At 41.3% G+C, this 12,842-nt stretch overlaps 1 long non-coding RNA gene across 1 annotated transcript in view; it reads left to right on the top strand.

The window, feature by feature from the left end:
• The window catches only part of LOC113965071, a 28,810-nt gene extending 19,781 nt beyond the window's left edge, over positions 1–9,029 (top strand). Inside the window, exon 3 of the long non-coding RNA XR_003533424.1 lies at positions 8,943–9,029. This is a non-coding gene — a long non-coding RNA (uncharacterized LOC113965071). The remainder of the gene's footprint in view (positions 1–8,942) is intronic.
• The last annotated feature ends 3,813 nt before the right edge of the window (positions 9,030–12,842 follow it).

The following is a 12,842-nucleotide window of genomic DNA, read 5'->3' as shown; positions in this document are numbered from 1 at the left end:
AAGACATTTTCTGGAGCATCTTTATTCAGTTACATTTCAGCTGATCTGAAGGGCTCCTATCAGCACTAACACAGAGGGGTAAGGCTTAGGAATGTAAGTGCAGATAATAGTTTGCTAGGCCAGGATACTATTTCTCTGCCATGGATTTCAAAAGGACTTACTGTACATACTGGTTCTGGCATTTGGAATTCCAGGCTTAGTTGGGGGATGGGGAGAGATGGAGGAAAAAGAGGATTTGATGCGAACAAAACATTTTATGTGAAAGGCAGATTCCTTTTTGTTTCCATGTGCCATACAGTCAGCATTTTTTGAGTCTTTACTGGTGCTCTCACACAAGCAAAGTGACTCTTGAAAAATGCACCATTACAGCTTAATATATCCAGTATGTAATTTGTACTTAACAGAAAGATATTTAGGACCATTTGCCTCAGCCATGAGACTTTCAGCTGCACAGTGGGAGGTAGTGCTTCAATGAAACCTTTGTTTTTAATCTTCTGATACAGTCACTAAGGCAGTTGGCTGGCTTTAAAGTTACACCAGTCTCCTTTTTAATCTGGGTTTTGCAAGCACTAGTTAGTTTGGGGCATCCACCAAAGCATATCATTTCATGGGCAGCATTACCACTCTTTTTTTCCTCTGTTCGGTAGGATGCACCAAAATCGGTGTCTAAAAAAGAAGAAGGAAAATGAAGAAGAAAGTTGCCCAGGGAGCACACATATTCCTGGGGATGCTGTCCCAGCCGGGGCATACAGTGCGGAGCAGTTGAGTCATGTTTACTTTGTTTCCTCCTCTTCCTAAAATTAGATTATGTTTCCCCGAGCAAGCACAATGATCCCAAAGCCGGACAGCCCTGGGTCTGAATCACTTCAAAGCAGCCCCCTGTTTTCAGCCAATGTCACCCGTCTGCCGCAGCCCTGCGGAAAGCACATTGCTCTGCATAGCAAGTTGGGTGGCAGCAGGTCCATAATATAAAACTGTTGCCTAGTGTTCCTCTAAGCTCTGCCCTCCTCTGAAAAAAAAAATCCCTCATAATTCAGGCAACAGCTGGAAAGCTTAGCTTAATGGTCTGTGCTTAAATGTGGAAGGTCACAGGGTGCTGATCTAAGGAGCGGAGAAGTCTTGCTCAGCCGACTGTTGACACTTAGTAAACGGAGGAGGAGGGGACTGTGTGTGCATCTGAGAAAGCCATACCCCGGCCGGCAAAGAATAGGAAGCAACTTCTATTCAAGATTTGCAGGGGTCCTGGACCCAGTAGGGAAAAGCAACAAGGCCCTTCACTGCCTCTAAGTTACCTTGTATTATAACAGGATTAAAGTACATTTAGCTTCTCTATTAGCATACTTTAGCCCCATTTAGGCTTACTTGATGTTTCCGATGGCCTTTGATCAGCCTTGCATGGTGCTGGTCAGCTTCAGGACACAGCAGTCAAAAAGCGAGACTGTGAAATTATCCTGATGTTGAATCTCACAGGAGATATTTCTGGCTGTTTTCATTCACTCACCCCCAATATTCCAGTTTCTTTCTCTCTCTCTCCCCCCCCCTCCCTCCTCACTCAAGAAAATAATTTACTCATTGTTAAAAAAAAAAGGAGGGGTCAGAGGAAGAAAGAGAGAGATATTAAAAGAAAAAGGTAGCTTAGTGACCAGTAATAATTAGCTCCTTGTTTGAAATGAGTGCTGGCTTGTGTGCCAGTGTTGAAGCATCTATGAAAAATACTATAATTTCTACAGTGTCTGGCTTTTTATTGCTTACATTTGCATATAAATTAAATCCATATTGTAGCTTTAAGGCAAGCTAGGCTTAGAATGCCATACAGCTCAGGGTTCTATTGTTTTACATCTACTTTCTATACTGTGGTTAAATGAAAAGGGAGGAGAAAGTAAAGGAGGGAGAAAGTCAGCTTTGTAGCGTTTTTAATTGCTTCTCTGCCAATTATGGCCAAATTAATATTTAAACTTTCTAGTGCTTTGAGAAAAATTGTTTACAGAATCCACTTCTTGGTGTTCAGTGCCCCCTGTGCCTACAGCAATATCTATATTGGAATCTTTTGTCAAAGAAAATGAAAAATAATTAAAGATAAATACTGTTCTCTTTTAAAATATTTCATGGAAACAAATGCTGTTAATTGAACCGTAAATATTTCAAATATAAGACTGATCCTTATTCCCAACAGCAGCCTGAAAAGCCATTACCAGACAACATTTTTTCACCTGATACTGTTTAAGTGCACGAAAAGATCCTGTATCATTTACTTCACTCGATCTTATTTTTGTCTTCCTCCTTTGCTTTGCGCTGCCGTCTCTGCTTGACCGACTTAGGTTGGTCGCTCTGAGTTCCCGTTTCAGCGTGGCTCAGAAATCCACAGGCTGCTAACGCGAACACATCAGGGCAGAGCCTGGGAAGACAAGAGACATTTGCAAAGATGAGTAACAAGAAGCAAATGGCGCCTCAAAGTCTCCCTTCAAAAATTCTTTAATGAGATACAGTGCATATTTTTTTTCATTCTTTTCTTGGGCTAATGCCTAGTATGTACCAACCACTGGGCCACATTTTTAGGAAACATCTAAATCAAAAGTCAGAAGATTACATAGGGACGTAAGAAAATCTTAAGATGGCAGGAGGCCAGGAAGCACAGCTAGGCCTATCCATTCCTCCAGTTAACAGTTGTTCTCCATAATATACTCTTTTTCTCCCGCTCTCTCTCCATATGCTTCTTGCTCTATTTGAAATCTGGTCAGATCGGTTGCTTCTAGAGCAGCATCTGGTAGCTTATAATATATACCCCCTGGAAAAAAAAAATGTATTACATTTGTACAGTGCAAGACCTCGCTGGAGCCGTGTCCCTCATCCTCATATTTGACATTAGCTCTAATAACTGCAGCACTGTTCCCTGCAGTTCCCCCCAGAGCCCTCTGCAGCTCAGCGAGGTCCCCTCTTAATCTTTTCTCTTTGCGAGGGATACAGACCTAGTTTCACTAACCATTTTGGAGCCTCCAATCTCGAAGTCATTATGGGACTTTGTTGTACTATTTCCATTTCTGCAATATTCCTTCCGTAATTAGGTAATCAAGACTGTGCATCTTTCCCATGTGGCCTTTTGAGATCCATTTTATTTATCGATTTATTTATCCCTTATTACACATTTTAAAAACTATGGGTGCAATACCATCAGCTAGGCATATTGCTAGTCCTTACACTGTCTGCTTGCTATCGTAATTTCCTTTTTCCTCTTGCCTGTCACCCATTTGCTTCTTCTGTCTGAATTTTGCAGCTGTTCATATGAATAAAGGATGTTACAAGTGCTTGTATGCATGGTGAATTTTATGGATAGTCTCCCATGGACATCAATGGCAGCAACTGACGTGGGTGAACGTGTTGGTGGGACTGGTTTAATGTAAGTCCTTCTGGACTCAGATAGTCCCTGATCATGGGGTTAGATGATACCTCATCCAGAGAAGTCCTGCCCTGTTTGTGTGTGTCAGCAACACCGGGCTGGAAATTGAACACACTGCTGTACAGATGATTTCACACGCAAAAGGACAGAGCTTGCCAAGTCTACCTTAACACCATAAAGATTCTTCCCAAGGCAATTGACTATAGCCTGGACCATGCTGCAATGATAAAAGTCTCACTTCTTACTTCCGTCACAGTAAAATAATTGCCTTTGATTTGTAGATACCCATCTCTATGTCCAGGTCTTTCTTATCAACTATAAAACAACCTTTACACTCTTTCCTTCATTACTCTTTGGATAGCTGAGACGTAGTTCCATTTGTTTCCACACCTATCATAATCTTATACCTACCCTCACCTTTTGGTTTTCTGTAGCCTCTGTCCATCGGTGGGTGAGCCTCTCCTTTACTTCAGAGCTTTAGGTTAAGCTCAAGCTGTAGTTTGATTGCAAACTTCTTCACTATGCCTTTCCTTTCTGCTGCTCAAGATTGTCACTGTAAAAAACACCAAGTTCTGGTCCAGAGGTGTCTGCATGGTTCCTGGTAACACCTGTTGAGATAACATTTCAGCGCCAATCATTTTGGGCCACCCTCAGCCCTCAGGGAACCCATGGGGGCATAAGCTTGGGATAAATAGAGATTGAAAATCTACGAAGGTCCTTCTCCTGGAGACTCTGATGCATTTTACTGACAAGACCCACAAGAACTTGGGGATCAGTAAGAAAATACATCCAGTGCCATTTTGCAGGTGCAGGAAAGCAAGAGAGACCTCCCCCTCATGAGGGTCCCTATTCCCCAGGGCCCAAGGAACAGAGGATAGCCCTGCACTTCACCTATGGCACCAGCCTCATCACGTTCCACTTAGCCCAGGAGGGGCTTTCTTATGGGGGAAAAATGTCCCCAAAATCAGACTGTCCAAGCACTTCAGTTTTTCAGACCTGATTTGCAGAAAGGTTTTTTTCTTTGCCACCCAGTGGCTGCCTGTTACAGGGTTAATTCTATGATCCTGTATTCTGTACTAAGGGACCTTGTGAGACAGCACCACCAAGCTTTAAGACCATACAGATACTGTAGCTCCAGACTTAAGAGTTAATCTACCTTTTTCCCATATCACCCTACTAGTTATTTGTTTATTCCTGATCTTATGCTTGATGTAATATCCATCCTATCAATGCAAAGGTGACTGTGAAAATGGCATTTATTAAGCTTTTTTTTGTGTGTGTGTATTGATGCCCTTTTTAAATGTTATCATTTTAAGCCTTTCTCTCCCTGTTTCCAAAGAGGGATAGTGAATAAGAGAACAAGAAGTGTTGGTAACACTGCCCAAGGCTTCAACCATAACCAGACTATTTTGAGGCTTAAAAAAGTTTAGTTCCTTGTTTGCCATTACCTTTGCTCCTTTGGTGTTTCCTGCTCCTGCTCATGGTGGGCTGAATCAGAGCACAGGTGCCCCATATTCTGCAATATTTTCAAAAGAGGATCCACTCAAAACTGCACACTCTTGTGAAATTTTCAGTCTCCACTTACTGACCCACGATATTAAAACAACTCAGACAACTGCATTTTATAAGGGCAAAATAAACTGTGGCCAGACTTCACAGCATTTTATATCCCCCTATGAGTGGCTTCAGTGTTTCTTAGTCCTTCAAATTTTAGCTTTGTGTGTGTTACAAACCCCATCTTCTGGCAGTTTATCAGGTGCCTCCAGTATGGGTTTCAAAATAGATATTAAATACTGCTCTCTCACCTTGTAGCTGCAGTCATTTCCAAATGTATTGAACAGCTTTTCTGCTCTTCAGCCATCAAAGATTATACGCTGAAAATAAATTACTCAACCAGGTGCGTTGTTTGTAGGCAAACACAGGCGGTGGCAGTACCAGCAGTCCCTGTGTTTAAAAGCATGTAAAACACTTCCTCTTTTTCTGTGCTTTACATTTTGGATCAGATAAATCCTCTTCACAAATGAGGATGTTGGCAAAGATGTCCTAAAGTACCAGGGCTGTCAGCCCAATCTCTCACCCTTCGTGCTGGGGATGAAACCCCTGGCATGGGAGAGAGAGCCCTGTAGGGGTAGGATGTTCCAGAGGACATGGAGAGCACCTGGCAGCCACTTCAGGCAGAGGAACTGTCCCCATTTCATTTCCCTCCACCCTTGGAGACCACTGGGATTCGTGCACTCTCCAGGTTTAATCTCGATCCTCACAGAAAACAGTCCACAAAATTTCAAGTGATCTTTTACCAATCACTACAACTTGAATTCTTTTTTCTCTTTTTTTTCCTCCAAGAAAAGTAATTGATGTTTAGCAGTATCAATTAATATTCCAGCAGTATCAATTAAGATTTCCAGCATCAAGTAGCTTCCTGAGGTTTCCCTTTATTTTAATTTTCCCTTTTATAATTTCTCATCAAAAGAACCACGTTGTCCACTGCATCAGTGTATCACACTGCTGTCCTTCAATGACAACAGATTTCCTCTGAATTGCTGAATTCCACAAGACTATTCACAAACCAAGCACCAAACTAGAAACCAGGCCAGAGGTTGTTTTATTGATATCTTTCCTTTCCACAACCCACGCTTCCTAGGAGTTTCCATACAAAACTCACATAATTTTGTACTAACACTGAAAACAATATAGTCAAGAGCTGAAATTTGGCTGGGACAGAAGCAAAAACAGTTCATAAATACTGCATCAGTTTGTTGAGGGCAAAAACTTGTATCCTAGTTAACATAAACAGTCACAAAATATCTCAGATATCTTTAACAATCAAAATGTTGAGCTCCAGGTCTGCAAGAGTTTTTTCACAGAGAACAGAGAGAGACGTACAACTACATTTTCCTCATCCTCATAGGTTGAAGAACCTTTTTGAGACAATGATTTTTTTCCTTTGATAAGAGAAGGAGCTCAGAAGACGAGTTTAGGTATCTCCCTAACTTTTAGCTACAGCCAGTATCTTGCTATGGACAACTGACAAATAATCCATAATTCAAACACGTTTCCACAATTTGTCTAACCATTTTGACAGAATGAATTGAAGGGGGAAGAAATCTGCTTGCAGGCAAACTGCAAACATAAAAGATGACTACATTTCTTTAATTAAAAACTCAGTGTAAATATTGCTCTTGTTGATATAAAGTACATTTGTGAAGCAGAAGTAGTTTAAATCAAAACTTACATATAATAAATACAGGGACAGGCTTCTCACCGTGCATATGATGCCTTTATTATCACTAAATACAAATCTGATTTATTCATCTTTTAATAGTTAGGATTGGAGAATTGTTGTCTTCTTTTTATTTTAATGTGCCCTCAAAGTCAAGAAACAGGCTTTTCCTTCTCCTGTTTTGTTTTACTTTCTGGATATTTCAAGAGTTCTTTGAATATTCTTGATTCTGCCTGACACACAAGACAACATCCTGGGGTAAAAGTGGGAGAGATGTCACATGCTCATTTACTCTTGTTCTTTCCTGATCCCCCATTACTTTATCATCTGCAGCAGATCAGAAGAAGAACAGACTGTCTGACATGACGTGCTACACCTTCCCTGGTAGGTCAGGCATAGCAATAAGGAAACTCTTTTTCTTCGGAGAAAGTTTCCTATTTGTAAGTGTTCCCTGCATTTCTTGAGGACACAAACTCTTTTTCCGGGTCTCTCACGTCAGCACTGATCAGCATTAACTCAGCTTCTTGGAGAAGAGTCAAAACATTTTCAGGGAAAGAAATGCCAGTATGGCTGGATAATTCACACTTTTCTAGTCCTTGCCTCTGCAGCTCAACCTAAGCAGATACCCAGTATTGCATTGCTGTCATGCAAATACCTTGTCTTAAATTTAGAGCAAAGGGACCCACTAAAGGTTTGTGGCTTCAGCATTAAGTATCAGTTTGTTCTGGTTAATATGAATACTGGAGATGTAAGGAGAAAAATCCATTGAAATAAGGAGTGTCCCAAGGGATATCTCAAAAATAGATGCTGCCATTTTTATTAGCAAAGTACAGAAGAAAAGGGAGAAAAATAAGAGAGGACTGAGAAATTCGCTAAGAGAGTTCTAAGCTTAAATTACAGAGCTGAGTTTAGGATATTTTGAAATCTTACATGGCAGAACAATTTCACTTTCCCACACTAATGGCTGTCTCTATCTGTCAGCTCAGAGTTCAATCACATATTCACAATAAAGTGTGGGTCAAGTCCTCGTATGTCTCTGTCTTATAGTCTTATTCTTGGCTGACAAGTGGTACATCTAAATCAGTGTATGGCATTAAGTTATAGCCTAAAAGCAGACTGGAGAGGTAAGACCAGTACAGGTGAGAAATGCTTCTTGTTCCCCCTAGCCCTCAACCTCGCTCAGACCACTGATACTCAAAATCACAACTTCCAACATCACTTCTCTGATTGTAATTCTACAGGTGAAAGTGTAGCTCAATAGTAATACTGTAAGATGATAGGCAAGTTCCTATCATCTGGCCTGAGTCAAAAGATTACACACCAGTAATAGAAATTCATTCACAGCAAAGATACCCTGACATAATAAGACCATCTTGCTTCATGTAATTATAATTCATGCATCCGGAGACAGCTGTCCATCAGATATATTGTATTAGCTGGCTTTGATTTCTATAATGAGTTTTATTAGTATAATTATGAGGAAGAAGAGTGGCATATAAAGAAGTTATGAATAAGTTATTATGTGTGCACAACCAACATTTGGGATCTTCTAAGTCTTGCAGAGAAGTCAAAGTCTGAATGGATACAGGCACTGAAATACTCCCAAAACATGATCCATGAAGACCTATTTCATAATACACGGCATCAACACTACCCATTGTTTTGTTTCACAGACATTAAATCATTCAATTTATGTAAACAAGAAATCTAAAGGGGTTTGAAAAAAAAAATTTGTAAACAACATCAAGTTTTAATTTTTCTTTGACATTAAATTGATGTGGTATAAAAGGATCCTTCTTGAAATACGAGAACTGGTACTGTTTGTCCTTCTTTCCCACATATGAGAACATTCAGGCTATGCCAGACAAGATACACTGAGTTTAGAGAGTTGCAAGAGAGGACAGTTGATTCTTCCAGCAAAAATGGTGGAAAGTGATGGAAATGTGGGACCAAAGTGAAAGCCACTGAAATAACTGTTTATGAAGACTAAGAGAAAATAACAACAGGAAGTGATGGAATGAAATGATGCAGAGCAAAGTAAAAAGGAACAAGCACTGCCTCAGCAGCTTTGGAGACATAACATTGGATAAAATTTTCTGTAAGTCCAATACATAAACATAGAAGTCATTACAAAGACTATTAAATAGTTAACTCCAGTTAACAGGTTTGAAGCCTGAAGTGAGACAGCTGATCTTGAAAATGTTTCTTCTTGAACAGAACAGCCTCAGGACTACACCCACCGATATCTGTAACTCTATCTGTTCCTCCTCAAAGGTTTCACAGCACTGCCTTCTGCAAAGATAAGCTGTCCATCCTTCTGTCCCCCAGGTCTTCAAGCTGTGTGCAGACCATCCCTATCACACTGGTAGATTGGGAGACTCCAGACAACTGAAGGGAGATGCTTTAAAGTCTAGGGGAAATTTAACTCCTATGCCAACATTTCCTGGTAAAGAATGTCCTGTTACCCAATTGTACCTCATTAAAGCAGTTTGATCAAATACTTCAGGTTTCCTCAGCTACCAGACAAAAGACCAGATCTCTTGTGTAGCTAAAGACTGGACCACACACCGCCATCCTTCAGCTTTTCAAATTGCACCACCAACAGCCAGTGCAGCACTTTCTGCATGAAATGTTAACAGCTAGGCCAGCACATCACACGCTCTTCACAAACTCTGGATAGATAAAGGAGTGCTTGTCATAAAAAGTCTGGTTTTAGGGGAACAATATATGAGCAATCAAGGCAAGGTCTGATAAGTGACAGGTTCTATAGCAAAGGAGAAGGATGCAGCACGCTTGCCATGCACAAGTAACAAGAACAACTGGATACTGCAAAACCCCAAAATCTCTTCAGTGTCCCCTAGATAGTCCCACCTAAGCAAGGAAAGAGACCAGGCAAAAGTCCTCAATTAAGCTGCAAAATTAGCCAACCTCTCCTGGGTCTGCCCTCACTGACAAGTCCATCAGCCACCCCTTCTACCTATGTCTACATATTCAACATCATGTTTCACTGCCATAAGCTGATCACGTTCACTGTGGTGATAGCTGAGGGTGGGATGTCCAGTCTGGCATTTAGCTCAGAAGAGACTTCGGCCTTGCTGGCCAAAAATGCCATATTGACCAAAGAAGAGTTCAGCACACAAGAGCAGCTCAGTGTCACCACTCAAGTTCACCTACTCTCTAGCTGCCAGGTTAAACTGTCAGTGTCAGAAAGAAACCAGACAGAGTCAAAAGCTATCCAATTATTTTGCTACAATCTTCTCAGAAGTCTTCCTTAAAGCTGAGAGTTTTCAAGGAGTCAAGAAAAGTTGGTTAGAAAGACTTTAACAACTGCTTCTTTCAAAGAAGAACTGAAGTTTCTGGCAAGTTTTGGGTCCTGCATGATACCTGCACAGAGCTCAGAGGAGGTACACCCTCAGTGTCCCAAGTATTGCCTGACCTGCAATACCTACAGTCTGAAATGGCAGTAAAGATTGCATTTGATCATCAAGAACTCATTCCACCTCCAGAAAGAAAGCAAAAACCAGTGTGGTGCTGAATGATTCTGTCAGGACAGTAATTGGAAAAATCCCCACAGTAAGAAAAGCTCAACTGTCACCGTGTGGGAAGAGCCTTGATGAGCCAGGTTGTTTACTGCTCACAACCGTTGAGCTTCACGACTCCGCTGACACTGTGGTGAAGGGCACGGCAGTCGCTCTTGGCCTCGTTCCTAAGCACAACGTATTGTTTCCAGAGTCCTTTGTGCTACTATCACTCCAATTAGGAGCTAGAGTGCCTTCACAAATGTTCTGTCCTCCCACTTTGTCAGACAGAGATGACCTGAATGCCATAAAAAGCTTTGAGAAGGGGAAAATCACAGAAGAGCGCATTTAGGGATCATAATGGCAATGAGTGGCAAGAACAGATGATTACAGAACTTCATAAATTTTAATCAAAATATCAAAAGAGTGTACTGTCAGTGGAAAGATATCCTTCTCCTAATGGGACAACAAACTAAAGCAGTAGCTTTATAACATCCTTTGATGCCCTAGGATAGCAGGACCCCCGGAGCTGACTGTTATGTCCACAATAACTCATTAGTATTGAAATTCCTAATTCCCTTTATTGGATCTGAGTTTTGGCTTCTAAGATCTGACCCCTGAAGCGCCAGAAACTTCAGACTGCTTTTTGCTACACACTTCCTTACATTGGGCACTTAACTCCAGACTTTTACAAATACCACGTGCCTTTGCCACAGTGAAGGGAAAGGAATAATCCTCTATCTCTTAGCAAGATACTCTCAGTATCACTCAGGCAAAGACCTCTTGCACCAAATCATCCTTCCCATTGCTGTTCTTCTGTAACTGTGGGAAAATATGTCTATATTAGAGCTGAAAATTAAAGACAGGAGGACAGAGGTTATATCTTCTGCTTCTGGCCATGCATTTTATTCAAAAGACAATTTTGGGGCATACTCTTCAAGTACCTGTCTAGAAATAAGTATCAACACAAGCCCACCAGTCCAACCAGCCACTCAGTCCTTGCACATTGTTTACTTTGGCTTCACATTTCTCAATCTACTGTCCTATACTCACATAGAAAGCCAAACTTTCTATGTGAGTATAGGACAGACTTCAAAAAGTTGAAAAATATATCAATTTACCTTCATCTTTTTTTTTTTTTACACACAAGCCCTCAGTTCCCAGACAATGAAGGAATAAGGAACCAGATCCATATGTCTCTTAAAACCAGGACAAAGTAATGCACTTGGAAGAGAAGATGGGAAAGGGAAGAGTTAACTGGGTTTATAATTGTTTCCAGAGAGCAATTATTCAGTCCCTAAAAATGCTGGTAGAAGAACAAAATGGAAAATGAACATGGTCCCAGCAGACAAATGATTAATATTTAGGGAAGGACTATAGCAGTGTTTGATCCAAAAGAAATGGAAAAGAGCATTTTAATGAGATTGGTATTCAGACTGTACAAACTCATTAGATTTGGGCTTTACCTTCTCATAAAAAAATGAAGGATGTTTTGAAGACAGGGTTTTATGTTTGCACTCACTTTATCAGCACCGGTGTTTGTGAGCACACCCGAGCATCAGCAGCACTGGCAGCCTCGTGAAACCAAAGCAGAAACACAACCTGGAGCAAGAGTCAGGCAAATAACCAAGAACCAAACATGCAGCTGATTAACGCTGCCAGAGAATTTTTATAGAGAATGTTGTTTTTCTTTAATTTTCCCTTCCCTCTGCAGCTTTCCTCAGAGCAATATCTGTGAATAATCTCAGCTCCCCAGCTGATCGGGGTGCAGCTCCCTGAGCACAGCTAATATTGGCACGGTGACATTTTGGCTGTTTTCAGTGGACATGAGCAGGTGCAAAGCGGGACCCGTGGGAGCAGCGCTTTCCATCCCTGCAAGGAGGACATGGAGGTGCCATGGAGAGTGCCTGGCTGCCCCACTGCCTGCCTTCAGCCGGGACCAGTGGCTCCTGCCGGCTCCTCGTACATCGACTTTCATGTTTAATAAAGTTGTGGACTCTTGGCTGCACCACAACACAGTTCCCAGTTTTATTTCCCAAGGGTTCATAGCAACCGTAACACACAGTAGTTATAATGTGTCATAAAATAAATATTAGCAAAAGCACACGCGAATCTCCCCCAGTTTGGAATTTGCTTGGCATCAGGCGTCCCCTAATGTGCGCCTCCAAAAGCAAAAGTTGCCTGCTGCTGGAGGAGGATTGTTTGTTTGCCTTAGTTTTGTTTTTCCCTCAGTCAGCTGGACTTACGCCACTGTCACAGCTAATAAAGGTAAGCACTGGTACAGCACTACCTTGCACGTTGCCCTAATCACATTGCTCTTGAAATTAAGTCTGTCAGCACTTCAGCTGTAAACCCGTATTGCAAGAGCTTAATAACTCCACTGTGAACAAAAGAAAATTACTTCTAGACTCAAATCTGGTGCGCCAGACTTCTGCCTATGGGGCCACATTTTATTTGTTGCAGGGAATATAAACAGTGTGCCCAAAATGGTTTAATAGATCAAATACACGAACAGAAACACAACGCACATGTGCATGCACACACACACTGGCTTACGTGCGCACACACATGATATATTTTACATGCTCACCTATGCTGCTTGCATAGAAAGGAAATAAAATCATCAGGAGCTTCTGACTCCTTCCCATCAGTTTCCTCAGTTTTATACAAATCTGAGTCTCAACTTCTTTTTTGAGTGTTTTTTTCCTTT

This window comes from Neopelma chrysocephalum, unplaced genomic scaffold (genome assembly GCF_003984885.1).
Source record: "Neopelma chrysocephalum unplaced genomic scaffold, ASM398488v2 Primary Assembly neopelma1_44, whole genome shotgun sequence".
NCBI classification, from domain to species: domain Eukaryota; kingdom Metazoa; phylum Chordata; class Aves; order Passeriformes; family Pipridae; genus Neopelma; species Neopelma chrysocephalum.
The sequence above is the reverse complement of the archived record's forward strand: the minus strand, read 5'-3'. Positions and strand labels throughout refer to the sequence as shown.